Source organism: Neophocaena asiaeorientalis, unplaced genomic scaffold, assembly GCF_003031525.2.
Source record: "Neophocaena asiaeorientalis asiaeorientalis breed wild unplaced genomic scaffold, Neophocaena_asiaeorientalis_V1.1 scaffold222, whole genome shotgun sequence".
In the NCBI taxonomy this organism is placed as follows: domain Eukaryota; kingdom Metazoa; phylum Chordata; class Mammalia; order Artiodactyla; family Phocoenidae; genus Neophocaena; species Neophocaena asiaeorientalis.
The window spans coordinates 487,086-505,787 of NW_020174575.1; the positions used below are offsets into that span (position 1 = coordinate 487,086).

General features: G+C 39.2%; 1 pseudogene; it reads left to right on the forward strand.

The window, feature by feature from the left end:
- The first annotated feature begins 9,410 nt into the window (after positions 1–9,410).
- The window catches only part of LOC112408420 (ubiquitin-conjugating enzyme E2 variant 1 pseudogene), a 15,421-nt pseudogene continuing 6,129 nt past the window's right edge, over positions 9,411–18,702 (forward strand).

The window sequence follows — 18,702 nt, forward strand, 5'->3', positions numbered from 1 at the left end:
TGATTTCTTTCCTTCTGCTAACTTTGAGTTTTGTTTGTTCTTCTTTCTCTAGTTCTTTTAGGTGTAGGGTTAGATTGTTTATTTGAGATTTTTCTTTTTTCTTGGGTTAGGCTTGTATTGCTATAAACTTCCCTCTTAGAAGTGCTTTTGCTATATCCCATAGGTTTTGGATCATTGTGGTTTTGTTGTCATTTTTCTCTAGGTATTGTTTGATTTTCTCTTTGATTTCTTCAGTGATCTCTTGTTTATTTAGTAACGTATTGTTTAGCTTCCATGTGTTTGTGTTTTTTCCGCTGTAATTTATTTCTAATCTCATAGTGTTGTGGTCGGAAAATATACTTGATATGATTTCAGTTTTCTTAAGCTTACTGAGGCTTGATTTGTGATGCAAATGTGATCTATCCTGGAGAATATTCCATGCGCACTTGAGAAGTGTAATGTGCTGTTTTCAGATGGAATGTTCTATAAATATCAATTAAATCCATCTGGTCTATTGTGTGATTTAAATCTTGTGTTTCCTTATTAATTTTCTATCTGGATGATCTGTCCATTGGTGTAAGTGACATGTTAAATTCCCCCACTATTATTGTGTTACTGTCAATTTCCTCTTCTATAGCTGTTAGCATTTGCCTTATGTACAGTGGTACTCCTATGTTGGGTGCATATATATTTGTAATTTTTATACCTTCTTCTTGGATTGATCCCTTGATCATTATGTATTGTCCTTCCTTGTCTCTTGTAATATTCTTTATTTTAAGTCTAATTTATCTTATATGGGTATTGCTACTCCAGCTTTCTTTTGATTTCTATTTGCATGGAATTTCTTTTTCCATCCCCTCACTTTAAGTCTGTATGTGTCCCTAGGTCTGCAGTGCATCTCTTGTGGACAGCATATATACAGGTCTTGTATTATTCACTGAGCCTGTGTCTTTTGGTTGGAATATTTAATCCATTCATATTTAAGGTAATTATCAATATATATGTTCCTATTGGTATTTTCTTAATTGTTTGGGGTTTGTTTTTCTAGGTGCTTTTCTTTTCTTGTGTTTCCCACTTACAGAAGTTTCTTTAGCATTTGTTGTGGAGCTGGTTTGGGGGTGCTGAATTCTCTTAGCTTTTGCTTATCTGTAAAGCTTTTGATTTCTCCGTCGAATCTGAATGAGATCATTGCCAGGAAAAGTAATCTTGGTTGTGGGTTCTTTCCTTTCATCAGTTTAAATGTACCGTGCCACTCCCTTCTGGCTTGTACAGTTTCTGCTGAGAAATCAGCTGTTAACCTTATGGGAGTTCCCTTGTATGTTATTTGTCATTTTTCCCTTGTTGCTTTTAATTATTTTCCTTTGTCATAGTTTTTTGTCAACTTGATTACTATGTGTCTTGGCATGTTTCTCTTTGGGTTTATCCTGCCTGGGACTCTCTGCACTTCCTGGACTTGGGTGGTTATTTCCTTTCCAATGTATGGGACTTTTTTTTTTAACATCATTATTGGACTATAATTGCTTTACAATGGTGTGTTAGTTTCTGCTTTATAATAAAGTAAATCAGTTATAAATATACGTATATCCTCATATCTCTTCCCTATTACATATCCCTCCCTCTCACATTCCATAACCCACCCCTCTGGTGGTCACAAAACACTGAGCTAATCTCCCTGTGCTATGTGGCTGCTTCCCAGTAGCTACCCATTTTACATTTGGTAGTGTATATATGTCCATGCCTCTCTCACTTTGTCTCACCTTACCCATCCCCCTCCCCTTATCCTCAAGTCCATTCTCTAGTAGGTGTGAATATTTATTCCTGTCCTGCCACTACGTTCTTCATAAACTTTTTTTTAAGATTCCATATATATGTGTTAGCATACGGTATTTGTTTTTCTCTTTCTGACTTACTTCACTCTGTATGACAGACCCTAAGTCCACTCACCTCATGACAAATAACAATTTCGTTTCTTTTTATGCTGAGTAATATTCCATTGTATATATGTGCCACATCTTCTTTATCCATTCATCTCTTGATGGACACATAGGTTGCTCCCATATCCTGGCTATTGTAAATGGAGTTGCAATGAACATTGTGGTACATGACTCTCTTTGAATTCTGGTTTTCTCAGAGTATATGCCCAGTCGTGGGATTGCTGGGTCGTATGGTAGTTCTAATTTTAGTTTTTTAAGGAACCTCCATACTGTTCTCCATAGTGGCTGTATCAATTTACATTCCCACAAACAGGGCAAGAGGGTTCCCTTTGCTCCACACTCTCTCCAGCATTTATTGTTTGTAGATTTTTTGATGATGGCAATTCTGACTGGTGTGAGATGATATCTCATTGTAGTTTTGATTTGCATTTCTCTAATGATTAGTGATGTTAAGCATCCTTTCATGTGTTTGTTGGAAATCTGTATATCTTCTTTGGAGAAATGTCTATTTAGGTCTTCTGCCCATTTTTGGATTGGGTTGTTTGCTCTTTTGTTATTGAGCTGCATGTGCCCCTTGTAAATTTTGGAAATTAATCCTTTGACAGTTTCTTCATTTGCAAATATTTTCTCCCATTCTGAGGGTTGTCTTTTGGTCTTGTTTATGGTTTCCTTTGCTGTGCAAAAGCTTTGAAGATTCATTAGGTCCCATTTGTTTATTTTTGTTTTTATTTCCATTACTCTAGGAGGTGGGTCAGAAAGGATCTTGCTGTGATTTATGTCATAGAGTGTTCTTCCTATGTTTTCCTCTAAGAGTTTGACAGTGTCTGGCCTTACATTAGGTATTTAATCCATTTTGAGCTTATTTTTGTGTATGGTGTTAGGGAGTGTTCTAATTTCACTCTTGTACATATAGCTGTCCAATTTTCCCAGCACCACTTATTGAAAAGGGTGTCTTTTCTCCACTGTATATTCCTGCCTCTTTTACCAAACATAAGGTGACCGTATGTGCATGTGTTTATCTCTACGTTTTCTATCCTGTTCCTTTGATCTATATTTCTGTTTTTGTGTCAGTACCACACTGTCTTGATGACTGTAGCTTTGCAGTGTAGTCTGAAGTCAGAGAGCCTGATTCTTCCAGCTCTGTTTTTCTTTCTCAAGATTGGTTTGGCTATTTGGGGTCTTTTGTGTTTCCATACAAATTCTGAAATTTTTTGTTCTAGTTATGTGAAAAATTCCAGTGGTAGTTTGATAGGTTGGTTAGGGATTGCATTGAATCTGCAATTTTCCTTATGTATTGAGGTGCTCCTATGTTGGGGGCATAAATATTTACAATTGCTATAACTTCTTTTTTGATTGATCCCTTGATCATTATGTAGTGTCCTTCTTTGTCTCTTGTAATAGTCTTTTTTTTTAAGTCTATTTCTTCTGATATGAGAATTGCTACTCCAGCTTTCTTTTGATTTCCATTTGTATAGAATATCTTTTTCCATCCCCTAATTTTTGGGCTGTATGTGTCCCTAAGTCTGCAGTGGGCATCTTGTAGACAGCATATATATGGGTCTTTGTTTTTATATCCATTCTACCAGTCTGTATCTTTTGGTTGGGGCATTTAATCCGTTTACATTTAAGGTAATTATTGATATGTGTGTTCCTATTACCATTTTCTTAATTGTTTTGGGTTTGTTATTGTAGGTCTTTTCCTTTTATTGTGTTGCTTGCCTACAAATGTTCCTTTTGCATTTGTTGTAAAACAAGTTTGGTGGTGCTGAATTCTCTTAGCTTTTGCTTGTCTGTAAAGTTTTTAATTTCTCCATCAAATCTGAATGAGATCCTTGCTGGGTAGAGAAATTTTGGTTGTAGGTTTTTTCCTTCATCACTTTAAATATGTCCTGCCTCTCCCTTCTGGCTTGCAGAGTTTCTGCTGAAAGATCAGATGTTAACCTTATGGAGATTCCCTTGTGTGTTATTTTTCCCTTGATGGTTTTAATATTTTATCTTTGTATTTAATTTTTGATAGTTTGATTAATATGTGTCTTGGCATGTTTCTGCTTTGCTTTATCCTATATGGGACTCTCTATACTTCCTCTACTTGACTGTTTCCTTTCCCATATTAGGGAAATTTTCAACTATAATTTCTTCAAATATTTTCTCAGTCCCTGTCCTTTTCTCTTCTTCTTCTGGGACCCCTATAATTCGAATGTTTGTGCATTTCATGTTGTCCCAGAGGTGTCTGAGACTGTCCTCAATACTTTTAATTCTTTTTTCTTTATTCTACCCTGCAGTAATTATTTCCACTATATTACCTTCCAGATCCCTTATCAGTTCTTCTGCCTCAGTTATTCTGCTATTGATCCCTTCTAGAGAATCTTTAATTGCATTTATTGTGTTGTTCATCACTGTTTGTTTGCTCTTTAGTTCTCCTAGGTACTTGTTAAACTTTTCTTGTATTTTCTCCATTCTATTTCCAAGACTTTGTATCATCTTTACTATCATTATTCTGAATCCTTTTTCAGGTAAACTGCATATTTCCTCTTCATTTGTTAGGTCTGATGGGTTTTTACCTTGCTCCTTCATCTGCTGTGTTTCTCTGCTTCTCATTTTGCTTAACTTACTGTGTTTGGGGTCTCCTTTACGCAGGCTGCAGGTTCATATTTCCCATTGTTTTCGGTGTCTGCCCCGAAGTTCTAAGGTTGGTTCAGTGGGTTGTGTAAGCCTCCTGATGGAGGAGACTAGTGCCTGTGTTCTGGTGGATGAGGCTGGATCTTGTCTTTCTGTTGGGCAAGTCCACATCTGGTGTTGTGTTTTGGGGTGTCTGGGGCCTTATTATGATTTTAGACAGCCTCTCTTCTAATGGGTGGGGTTGTGTTCCTGTCTGACTAGTTGTTTGGCATAGGGAGTCCAGCACTGTAGCTTGTTGGTCGTTAAGTGGAGCTGCTCTTGGCGTTGAGATGGAGATCTCTGGGAGATTTTCACCATTTGATATTTCATGGAGCTGGGAGGTCTCTTGTGGACCAATGTCCTGAACTTGGCTCTCCCTCCTCAGATGTACAGCCCTGACATCTGGCTGGAGCACCAAGAGCCTGTCATCCACATAGCTCAGAAAAAAAGTGAGTAAAAGAAAGAAAGAAAGAAAGAAAGAACAAAGAGAGAAGTAAATAAAATAAAATAAAACAAAGTTATTAAAATAAAAATTTATTATTTAAAAAAAATTTAAATGTAATGCAAAAAAAGAATGAAAGAAAGAAAGAAGAGAGCAACCAAACCAAAAAACAAATTCACTAGTCATAACAAGCTCTAAAAACTATACTGAAAAAAGAAAAAAAAAAGGACAGAGAGAACCCTAGGACAAATGGTAAAAGCAAAGTTATACAGACAAAATCACACACAAAAGCATACACATACACACTCACAAAATGAAAAAAATGGAAGGAAATATATATATCGTTGCTCTCAAAGTCCACCTCCTCAATTTGGGATGATTCATTGTCTATTCAGGTATTCCACAGATCCAGGCTACATCAAGTTGATTGTGGAGATTTAATCCACTGCTCCTGAGGCTGCTGGGAGAAATTTCCCTTTCTCTTCTTTCTTCGCACAGCTCCTGGGTTTCAGCTTTGGATTTGGCCCCGCCTCTGCATGTAGGTCTCCTGAGGGCGTCTGTTCTTCGCTCAGACAGGACGGGGTTAATGGAGCAGCTGATTAAGCGGGTCTCTCACTCAGGCCGCGGGGAGGGAGGGGTAAGGGATGCAGGGCAAGCCTGCAGCGGCAGAAGTCTGAGCAGCCTGAGGTGTGCCGTGTGTTCTCCTGGGGAAGTTGTCCCTGGATCACGGGACCCTGGCAGTGGCAGGCTGCACAGGCTCCTGGGAGGGGAGGTGTGGATAGTGACCTGTGCTTGCACACAGGCTTCTTGGTAGTTGCAGCAGCAGCCTTAGCGTCTCATGCCCGTCTCTGGGGTCCACGCTGATAGCCACGGCTCGCGCACGTCTCTGGAGCTCCTTTAAGTGGCACTCTTAATCCCCTCTCTTTGCAAACCAGGAAACAAAGAGGCAAGAAAAAGTCTCTTGCCTCTTCAGCAGCTCCAGACATTTTCCCAGACTCCCTCCCGGCTAGCTGTGGCACATTATCTCCCTTCAGGCTGTGTTCATGCCGCCAACCCCAGTCCTCTCCCTGGGATTTAATCTCCGAAGCCTGAGCCTCAGCTCCCAGCCCTCGCCCGCCCTGGCGGGTAAGCAGAGAAGCCTCTGGGGCTGGTGTGTGCTAGTCGGCACCAATCCTCTGTGTGGGAATGTCTCTGCTTTGCCCTCCACGCCCCTGTTGCTGTTCTCTCTTCTGTGGCTCCGAAGCTTCCCCCCTCCACCACTCGCAGTCTCAGCCCGCAAAGGGACTTCCTATTGTGTGGAAACCTTTCCTCCTTCACAGTTCCCTCACACTGGTGCAGGTCCCATCCCTATCCTTTTGTTTCTGTTTTTTTCTTTTTTTTGGCCCTACCCAGGTACGTGGGGAGTTTCTTGCCTTTTGGGAGGTCTGAGGTCTTCTGCCAGTGTTCAGTAGGTGTTCTGTAGGAGTTGTTCCACATGTAAATGTATTTCTGATGTATTTGTGAGGAGGAAGGTGATCTCCATGTCTTATTCTTCCATCATCTTGTTGCTCCTCCAAGCGTGGTGATTTTTGTCTCATCTAAATTAGTGAGTGTTTGTTTCATCTAAAAATTAACCACCTGCTGACAGAATGGACCTCGCGGTACCGCCAGGTCTGTCCTCTCCATCCACTCAGCCTGTGCAGCCACAGTTTCCCATGCTCCCGAGCTGTTGGCGTCTGTGTACCGATGCTCTCGTCCACTGCTAGAGGGCACTCCTGGCCCAGGCGGCCCAGACTACCAGCCTCGGAGGGTAATAATGGGGTGGGGGTGGCCACAGTGACTTCTGGGATTTGTGGTCCTGGGGAAAGGATTGCAGAAGCGAAAAGTGCTAAGAGTTGCCTCTTCCCTGCCAGCTTCTCTGGATGGTTTGGATGCCCCAGATTGGCCAACCCCCTATCTTGGGAGACCTTAGGGACCTTTTTGACTATAATCTCTTCTAATACCTTCTTGGGTCCTTTCTCTCTCTCTTCTCCTTCTCAGACCCCTATAATGTGAATGTGGGTGTGTTTAATGTTGTCCCAGATGTCTCTTAGGCTGTCTTCATTTCTTTTCATTCTTTTTTCTTTATTCTGTTCTGTGGCAGTGAATTCCACCTTTCTGTCTTCCAGGTCACTTACCCATTCTTTTGCTTCAGTTATTCTGCTACTGATTCTTTCTAGTGTGTTTTTCATTTCAGTTATAGTATTGTTCATCTCTGTTTGTCAGTTCTTTAATTCTTCTAGGTGTTTGTTCTTTAATTCTTCTAGGTCTTTGTTAAAAATTTCTTGCATCTTCTCAATCTTTGCCTCCATTCTTTTTCTGAGGTCCTGGATCATCTTCACTATCATTATTCTGAATTCTTTTTCTAGAAGGTTGCCTATATACACTTTATTTAGTTGTTTTTCTTGGACTTTATCTTGTTCCTTCATCTGGTACAAAGTCCTCTGCCTTTTCACTTTGTCTATCTTTCTGTAAATGTGGTTTTTGTTCCACAGGCTGCAGGATTGTAATTCTTGCTTCTTCTGTCTGCCCTCTAGTGGATGAAGTTATCTCAGAGGCTTATGCAAGCTTCCTGATGAAAGGGACTGGTGGTGGGTAGAGCTGGTGTTGTTCTGGTGGGAAGAGCTCAATAAAAATTTAATCTTCTTGTCTTCTGATAAGTGGGGTTGAGTTCCCTCCTTGTTGGCTTTGTGGCCTGAGACATCCCAGCACTGGAGGCTACAGGCTTTTTGGTGGGGCTAATCGTGGACTCCAGGAAGACTTATGCAAAGGAGCACTTCCCAAAGCTTCTGCTGCCTGTGTCCTTGTCCTTGCAGTAAGCCACATCCACCCCATGCCTCAGCAGGAGATCATCTCCTATGTGGTCACTGCTCCTTCCCTCTGGGTCTCATGCACCCACTACTTTGTGTGTGCCCTCCAAGAGTGGAGTCTCTCTTTCCCCCAGTCCTGTTGATGTCTTGCAATCAAATCCCACTAGCCTTCAAAGTCTGATTCTCTGGGAATTCCTCCTCCCGTTGCCAGACCCCCAGGTTGGGAAGCCTGATGTGGGGCTAAGGACCTTCACTCCAGTGGGTGGACTTCTGTGCTATAATTGTTCTCCAGTTTGTGCATCATCCGCCCAGTGGTTACGGAATTTGATTTTATTGTGATTGAACCCCTCCTACCATCTCATTGCGGCTTCTCCTTTGTCTTTGGTTGTGGGGTATCTTCTTTCGTGAGTTCCAGTGTCCTCCTGTCGATGATTCTTCAGTAGCTAGCTGTGATTCCAGTCCTCTTGCAAGAGGGAGTGAGTGCACGTCCTTCTACTCCACCATCTTGAACCAATTGCTCCCAGTGTCTCTCCAATTTTATTTCAGTTGTCTCATATACAAATATCCCTGCCTCTCACAGGACTAAAAATTGTTAAGTTCCAATCCAAATACTCAAATCTAAGTACTTTCATTTAATTTTTCTTACTCCACAGTCCCTTGGGTCCCAGAATACATAGCAGAATTCTGCATTAAGTAGATAATGGTACCTAACAGTAGCCATAGATGCAATTTTCACCTCTCCATTTGTTGGAAATACTATCAACTGTTTCCAAGGAAATGTTGTTTAACCTGCTCTGAAGTGGAAGTTTAGGGATAATGTGTACTAAGTTTTCCTTGGGAAATTGGTGGGAGGAACAGTGTAACATGGACAGAAACCCTAGAACCCTGGCAGTTTGAGATAGTCAGGTTTGCTTTGTGGAGATTCTAGAATCCTAGAGTAGGAAATAAAAAGGGGCAATATATGAAACCTTTGAAAGTATATCATAATAGGTATTGTCCTCATTCTGATCTCAATAGACATTGTTGTAACTCAATAGTCAGTCACAAACTTTTTCTTAGCTGCCCCCAATATATTAAGAGACTTGCTGGCTTCAGTAGGGATGAACATCAGGTTAAATCTGGAAACTAGTACTAGAACTACTACAAAAACGTCCTACCAGAATGGTTCCCTAAAAGTCTTATAGCTCAAAATCCTTTTTAATTACTTAGAAAACAGAACAAAAAGAACTGAGTTTGGAGAAAGCAGATTTTTTAAGTATTACATTTATTTCAATATTTATTGAATCTCAATGCACACAGAAATATACCAGGCACAATTGTAGGGATTAGATAGAAGAAACCGATACAGATGAAATGACGTGGAGTCTCTACCCTCTGGGAACTTGCACTTAAGACAGGGAAATTTAATACAAAAAGCAATCACACACAAGACAAAATGTGGGAATTGCCTATGAAAGGTACCAGCAGAGCACTCCAAAGAGGAAGTGAAGAGTTGAGAGACACAGGATCATTTGAGATGGACCATGAAGTATGAATAGGATTGTCAACTAAGGTGAGTATAGACATTACATGTTGGAAGAAAAAGGAATCCAGAGTGACGTGTGCATTGAGTACCTGCAGGGGAGGTACAGATGAATAAGGACCTCAAAAGCAAGAATAGTTTCTATTTTATTCTGCAGGCCATGGGAAATCACTGGCTGATATTTTTAAAGAAGGGAAGTGGCATGAATGAAGTTGCACTTTAGGAAATTTAGTCTTAAGGTCATGTGCAAAAGCAATTACAAAGCTGAGTGGTAGAATGCAGGGGAGACAGCAATGAGACATCTGGTGACACACTGCAAGGGTTTGGACGATAGTAATTTAGGGCAGAGCAACACTGCAAAACAAGAAAAGTTTGGTTTTTGTTCCAGTGTGCCCTAGTCCATCACCTTCCCCAGGCCTCTACTCCTCTATATCTATTGTCATCTCATCACATAGCATCTAGTGAAACCTATCCAATGTTTCTCTCCTTCTCCTGGAACTGATCTACTCTCAACCCCAGGGCCTTTCTTCATTCCCAGTAGCCCTGGGCCTTTCTTTCTGTTTTTAGCACCTAATCATAGGGTGTTAGACCTCAAGATCATGCAATCAGGCTAATTTGACTCTAGGCTATTTGACTCCAGGCTATTTGACTCCAACATTTTAAATTCTGTACACCATGATGAGGAAACTCAGATAGGAAAGTGACTTGCCCAAAGTTGCATGTAGAGTTAGGGGTTGAAAAAAAATGCTGGGGGAAAAAAGACTGAAGGAATTACAATCATTGCAATATTCCTTCCTCTGGATTACACTGTCAGGTCCTCAAGCTGTTACTCACCTCTGAGTAAACTTTAGGCAGCAGCATGTTTGGTTGGTAGCATCTGGTTAGATTCAGCCTTGTTTACCAAGTTGTAGTCAGAACTGCCTGTGCCCTCATCCCCTTCCAGAAAGACTACTCGATCCCTAGTTAAAATTAGTCCCCAGCTGTCGGAAAGGTGGTACGTAGAAACAGCCTCAGAAGGGAGCACTGTTGAGAGAAGAAGGCAAAAATGGCTGGGGTCTGGGGGAAATCAGATTACTGAAAGCAGTGAGTAAAAAGGGGACTTTTGGAGCCTCTATCAGACATGATATAAGGGAGTAAATGAGTGCCTGGTAAAACATATATTTAAGAAAGCATGAAGGGGTTTGATGAGAGGAAGGATGGGATAGTGGACTGGATGGAAAAGTATGAAGGGCACAATTAGGTGTAGAGAGAAGAAATATGCAGGAGTAGTGTAACTAATAGCTTATGGCAATTATTCTCAGAAGAATCATATTACCAAACAAATTGTATGCTGAGCCTCTTCCAATAAGAATACAAAAAGAGTGGCATTTTACTAATATAAATCTAATCTATAGATGCAAATCTTTAATTAATTCATATTACAAAGTTAATCAAAAGTTAAGGCATTACTGTACTCCAATATGTTAAATTTGATACATAACACCTGTATTTGAGGTTTTTGTTCATTCAAAACTTACAAATTTTTAAAACTGCAAACAAAACCTTTTTAGGTGGTGACGTGGCAGATTGTGTGCTGAGAAAGTTGGTGCAGGGTGCAAGAGAAGGGGGGTTTGCACTGTTTTGACTTCATTGGAATCAAACATCAACTGTGTCTGTGGCTCCTCCTGCTCCCACCAGCTCTCCTTCAGCTTCTGCTGATTCAGAAGAAAGAGGCTGTATGTTATCATGTTCAGTTGTTGAGAGAGAAAGAAAGCAACAATAATGCCAACTGATGCTGCAGCCATGTGGTTGACAGGGTCTTGGTGCCCCAGATGGGTGAGAGGACTGAGCCTCTGAGGTGGGAGAGCCAAGTTCAAGACACTGGACCACAAGAGACCTCCTGGTCCCATGTAATATCAATCGGCAAGAGCTCTCCCAGAAATCTCCATTTCAATGCTGAGACCCAGCTCCACTCAATGAACAGCAAGCTCCAGTGCTGTACAGCCCATTCCAAACAACTAGTAAGACAGGAACAAAACACCACCCATTAGCAGAGAGGCTGCCTAAAATCATAATAAGGCCACAGACACCCCAAAACGCACCACTGGATGCATTCCTGCCCAACAGAAAGACAAGATCCAGTTTCATCCACCAGAGCACAGGCACCAGTCCCTTCAACCAGGAAGCCTACAAAACCCACTGAACCAACATTACCCACTGGCAGCAGACACTAAAAACAACAGGAATAACGAATATGCAGCCTGCGAAAAGGAAACCCCAAACACAGTAAGTTAAGCAAAATGAGAAGACAGAGAATTACTCAGCAGATGAAGGAGTAAGGTAAAAACCCACCAGACCAAACAAATGAGAAGGAAACAGGCAGTCTACCTGAAAAATAATTCAGAGTAATGATAGTTAAGTTGATACAAAATCTTGGAAATAGAATGGAGAAAAAACAAGGAACATTTAACAAGGACCTAGAAGAACTAAAGAGGAAACAATCAATGATGAAAAACACAGTAAATGAAATTTAAAATTCTCTAGAAAGAATCAATAGCAGAATAACTGAGGCAGAAGACCGAATAAGTGACCTGGAAGATAAAATAGTGGAAACAACTACCACAGTGCAGAATAAAGAGAAAAGAATGAAAAGAATTGAGGACAGTCTCAGAGACCTCTGGGACAACATTAAACGCACCAACATTTGAATTATAGGGGACTCAGAAGAAGAAGAGAAAAAGAAAAGGACTGAGAAAATGTTTGAAGAGATTATAGTTGAAAACTTCCCTAATATAGAAAAGGAAATAGTCAATCAAGCACAGGAAGTGCAGAGAGCCTATACAGGAAAATTCCAAGGAAAAACACGCCAAGACACATATTAATCAAACTATCAAAAATTAAATACAAAGAAAAAATATTAAAAGCAGCAAGGGAAAAATAACACACAGGGAATCCCCATAACGGTAACAGCTGACCTTCCAGCAAAACCTCTGCAAGCCAGAAGGGAGTGGCAGGACATATTTAAAGTGATGAAAGGGAAAAACCTACAACCAAGATTACTCTACACAGCAAAGATCTCATTCACGTTCAACAGAGAAATTAAAACCTTTACAGACAACCAAAAGCTAAGAGAATTCAGCACCACAAAACCAGCTTTAGAACAAATGCTAAAGGAACTTCTATAGGCAAGAAACACAAGAGGAGGAAAATACCTATAATAATGAGCCCAAAACAAATAAGAAAATGGGAATAGGAACATGCATATTGATAACTACCTTAAATGTAAATCGATTAAATGCTCCCACCAAATGACATAGACTGGCTGAATGGACACAAAAACAAGATGTGTATATATGCTGTCTAGATGAGACTCACTTCAAACCTAGGGACACACACAGACAGAGAATGAGGGGATGGAAAAAGATATTCAATGCCAAAGAAATCAAAAGAGGGCTGGAGTAACAATACTCGTATCAGATAAACTAAACTATAAAATAAAGACTACTACAAGAGACAAAGAAGGACACTACATAATGATCAAGGGATCAAACCAAGAAGAAGATATAACAATTATAAATATTTATGCACACAACACAGAAGCACCTCAATACATAAGAAAAATGCTAACAGTGATAAAAGGGGAAATCAACAGTAACACAATCATAGTAGGGGACTTCAACATCCCATTTTCACAAATGGAAAGATCATCCAAAATGAAAATAAATATGGAAACACAAGCTTTAAATGATACATTAAACAAGATGGACTTAATTGATATTTATAGGACATTCCATCCAAAAACAACAGAATACATATTTTTCTCAAGCGCTCATGGAACATTCTCCAGGAGAGATAATATCTTGGTCCACAAATAAAGCCTCATCAATATAAGAAAATTGAAATCATATCAAGTATCTTTTCCGACCACAGCACTGTGAGACTAGATATCAATTGCAAGAAAAATCTGTAAAAAATACAAACACATGGAACCTAAACAATACGCTACTAAATAACCAAGAAATCACTGAAAATATCAAAGAGGAAATCAAAAAATACATAGGACCAAATGACAATGAAAACGCAATCAGCGAAAACATATGGGATGCAGCAAAAGCAGTTCTAAGGGGAAGTTTATAGCAATACAATCCTACCTCAAGAAACAAGAACGATCTCAAATAAACAACCTAACCTTACACCAAAAACAATTAGAGAAAGAACAAAAAACCCCAAAGTTAGCAGAAGGAAAGAAATCATAAAGATCAGATCATAACTAAATGAAAAAGAAATGAAGGAAAGGATAGCAAAGATCAATAAAACTAAAAGCTGGCTCTTTGAGAAGATAAACAAAATTGATAAACCATTAGCCAGCCTCATCAAGAAGAAAAAGAAGATTCAAATCAACAGAAGTAGAAATGAAAAAGAAGTAAGAAGTGACACTTCAGAAATACAAAGGATCAAGAGAGATTACAATAAGCAACTATATGCCAATAATATGGACAACCTGGAAGAAATGGACAGATTCTTAGAAAAGCACAACCCTCTGAGACTGAACCAGAAAGAAATAGAGAATATAAAGAGACCAATCACAAGCACTGAAATGGAAACTGTGATTAAAAACCTTCCAACAAACAAAAGTCCAGGACCAGATGGCTTCTAGGCAAATTCTATCAAATACTTAGAAAAGAGCCAACACCTAACCTTTTCGAATTCTTCCAAAATATAGCAGAGGGAGCAACATTCCCAAAATCATTCTACGAGGCCATTACCACCCTGATACCAAAACCAGACAAATGTGACAGAAAAAGAAAACTACTGGCTAATACCACTGATAAACATAAACATGCAAAAATCCTCAAGAAAATACTAGCAAACAGATTCCAACAGCACATTATAAGGATCATACACCATGATCAAGTGGGGTTTATCCCAGGAATGCAAGGATTCTTCAACATATGCAACAAAAATTAAATACAAAGAAAAAATATTAAAAGCAGCAAGGGAAAAATAACACACAGGGAATCCCCATAACGGTAACAGCTGACCTTCCAGCAAAACCTCTGCAAGCCAGAAGGGAGTGGCAGGACATATTTAAAGTGATGAAAGGGAAAAACCTACAACCAAGATTACTCTACACAGCAAAGATCTCATTCACGTTCAACAGAGAAATTAAAACCTTTACAGACAACCAAAAGCTAAGAGAATTCAGCACCACAAAACCAGCTTTAGAACAAATGCTAAAGGAACTTCTATAGGCAAGAAACACAAGAGGAGGAAAATACCTATAATAATGAGCCCAAAACAAATAAGAAAATGGGAATAGGAACATGCATATTGATAACTACCTTAAATGTAAATCGATTAAATGCTCCCACCAAATGACATAGACTGGCTGAATGGACACAAAAACAAGATGTGTATATATGCTGTCTAGATGAGACTCACTTCAAACCTAGGGACACACACAGACAGAGAATGAGGGGATGGAAAAAGATATTCAATGCCAAAGAAATCAAAAGAGGGCTGGAGTAACAATACTCGTATCAGATAAACTAAACTATAAAATAAAGACTACTACAAGAGACAAAGAAGGACACTACATAATGATCAAGGGATCAAACCAAGAAGAAGATATAACAATTATAAATATTTATGCACACAACACAGAAGCACCTCAATACATAAGAAAAATGCTAACAGTGATAAAAGGGGAAATCAACAGTAACACAATCATAGTAGGGGACTTCAACATCCCATTTTCACAAATGGAAAGATCATCCAAAATGAAAATAAATATGGAAACACAAGCTTTAAATGATACATTAAACAAGATGGACTTAATTGATATTTATAGGACATTCCATCCAAAAACAACAGAATACATATTTTTCTCAAGCGCTCATGGAACATTCTCCAGGAGAGATAATATCTTGGTCCACAAATAAAGCCTCATCAATATAAGAAAATTGAAATCATATCAAGTATCTTTTCCGACCACAGCACTGTGAGACTAGATATCAATTGCAAGAAAAATCTGTAAAAAATACAAACACATGGAACCTAAACAATACGCTACTAAATAACCAAGAAATCACTGAAAATATCAAAGAGGAAATCAAAAAATACATAGGACCAAATGACAATGAAAACGCAATCAGCGAAAACATATGGGATGCAGCAAAAGCAGTTCTAAGGGGAAGTTTATAGCAATACAATCCTACCTCAAGAAACAAGAACGATCTCAAATAAACAACCTAACCTTACACCAAAAACAATTAGAGAAAGAACAAAAAACCCCAAAGTTAGCAGAAGGAAAGAAATCATAAAGATCAGATCATAACTAAATGAAAAAGAAATGAAGGAAAGGATAGCAAAGATCAATAAAACTAAAAGCTGGCTCTTTGAGAAGATAAACAAAATTGATAAACCATTAGCCAGACATACAGGCCAATAAAATGGACAACATGGAAGAAATGGGCAAATTATTAGAAAAGCAAAACCTTCAGAGACTAAACCAGGGAGAAATGGAAAATATGAACAGACCAATCACAAGCACTGAAATTGAAACTGTGACTAAAATCTTCCAAGAAACAAAAGCCCAGGACCAGATGGCTTCACAGGCGAATTCTATCAAACATTTAGAGAAGAGCTAACACCTATCTTTCTCAAACTCTTCCAACATGTATCAGAGGGAGGAACACTCCCAAACTCATTCTAAGAGGCCACCATCACCCTGATACCAAAACCAGACAATGACGTCACAAAGAAAGAAAACTACAGGCCAATATCACTGATGAACATAGATGTTAAAATCCTCAACAAAATACTAGCAAACCGAATCCAACAGCACATTAAAATGATCACACACCATGATCACATGGAGTTTATCCCATGAATGCAAGGAATCTTCACTATACACAAATCAATATGATAAAACCATATTAAGAAATTGAAGGAGAAAAGCATATGATCTTCTCAATAGATGCAGAAAAAGCTTTTGACAATATTCAACACCCATTTATTCAAAAAGCCCTCCAGAAAGTAGGCATAGAGGGAATTTTCGTCAACATAATAAAGGCCATATATGACAAACCCACAGCCAACATTGTTCTGAATGGTGAAAAACTGAAACCATATCCACTAAGACCATAAACAAGACAAGGTTGCCCACTCTCACCACTATTAATCAACATAATTGTGGAAGGTTCAGCCACAGAAATCAGAGAAGAAAAAGAAATAAAAACAATCCAAATATGAAAACAAGAAGTAAAACTGTCACTGTTTGCAGATGACATGATGCTATACATCCTAAAGATTCTACCAGAAAACTACTAGAGCTATTCAATGAATTTGGTAAAGTAGCAGGATACAAAATGAATGCACAGAAATGTCTTGCATTCTTATACACTGAAGATGAAAAATCTGAAAGAGAAATTAATGAAACACTCCCATTTACCATTTCAACGAAAAGAATAAAATACCTAGGAATAAATCTATCTAAGGAGACCAAAGACCTGTATGCAGAAAACAATAAGACAGTGATGAAGGAATTTTAGGATGATACAAAGTGATGGAGAGATATACCATGTTCTTGGATTGGAAGAATCAACATTGAGAAAATGACTATACTTCTCAAAGAAATCTAGAGATTCAATGCAATCCCTATCAAACTACCAATGGAATTTTTCACAGAGCTAGGGCAAAAAATATCACAATTTGCATGGAAAAACAAAAGACCCCTAATAACCAAAACAATCTTGAGAAAGAAAAACGGAGCTGGAGGAATCAGGCTCCCTGGCTTCAGACTATACTACAAAGCTACAGTAATCATGACAGTATGGTACTGGCACAAAAACAGAACTATAGATCAATGGAACAGAACAGAAAACCAAGAGATAAACCCACACATATATGGTCACCTTATCTTTGATAAAGGAGGCAAGAATATACAATGGAGACAAGACAGCCTCTTCAATAAGTGCTGCTGGGAAAACTGGATAGCTACATGTAAAAGAATGAAAGTAGAACACTCCCCAACACCATACACAAAAATAAACTCAAAATGGATTAAAGACCTAAATGTAAGGCCAGACAGTATAAAACTCTTAGAGGAAAACATAGGCAGAACTCTCTATGACATAAATCACAGCAAGATCCTTTTTGATCTACATCCTAGAAAATGGAAATAAAAACAAAAATAAAGAAACAGGACCTAATGAAAATTTAAATCTTTTGCACAGCAAAGGAAACCATAAACAAGACAAAAAGACAGCCCTCAGAATGGGAGAAAATATTTGCAAATGAAGCAAGAGACAAATGAGTAATCTCCAAAATTTACAAACAGCTCATGCAGCTCAATATCAAAAAAACAAACAACCCAATCCAGAAATGGGCAGAAGACCTATATAGACATTTCTCCAAAGAAGATATACAGATTGCTCACAAACACATGAACGGATGCTCCATATCACTAATCCTTAAACAAATGCAAGTTAAAACTGCAGTGAGGTGTCACCTCACACCAATAAGAATGGCCATCATCAAAAAATCTACAAACAATAAATGCTGGAGAGGGTGTGGTGAAAGGGAACCCTCTTGCACTGTTGGTTGGAATGTAAATTGGTACAGCCACTACGGAGAACAGTATGGAGGTTCCTTAAAAAATTAGAAATAGAACTACCATACCACCCAGCAATCCCACTACTGAGCATATACCCTGAGAAAACCATAATTCAAAAATTGTCATGCACCAAAATGATCATTACAGCTCTATTTACAATAGCTAGGACATGGAAGCAACCTAAGTGTCCATCGACAGATGAATGGATAAAGAAGATGTGACATATATATACAATGGAATATTACTCATCCATAAAAAGAAACAAAATTGAGTTATTTGTAGTGAGGTGGATGGACCTAGAGTCTGTCATACAGAGTGAGGTAAGTCAGAAAGAGAAAAACAAATACCGTATGCTAACACATATATATGGAATCTAAAAAAAAATGGTTATGAAGAACCTAGGGGCAAGACTGGAATAAAGAGGCAGGTGTAGAGAATGGACTTGAGGACACAGGGAGGGGGAAAGGGAAGCTGGGACGAAGTGAGAGAGTGTCATGGACTAATATATACTACAAATGTAAAATAGTTAGTGGGGGGCTTCCTTGGTGGCACACCTTGGGGGCACGGTGGTGGGGGGCCCCCCTGCCGATGCGGGGGACACGGGTTCATGCCCCGGTCCGGGAGGATCCCACGTGCCGCAGAGCGGCTGGGCCCAGGAGCCATGACTGCTGGGCCTGCGCGTTCGGAGCCTGTGCTCCGCATCGGGAGAGGCCACAACGGTGAGAGACCCGTGTACCGCAAAA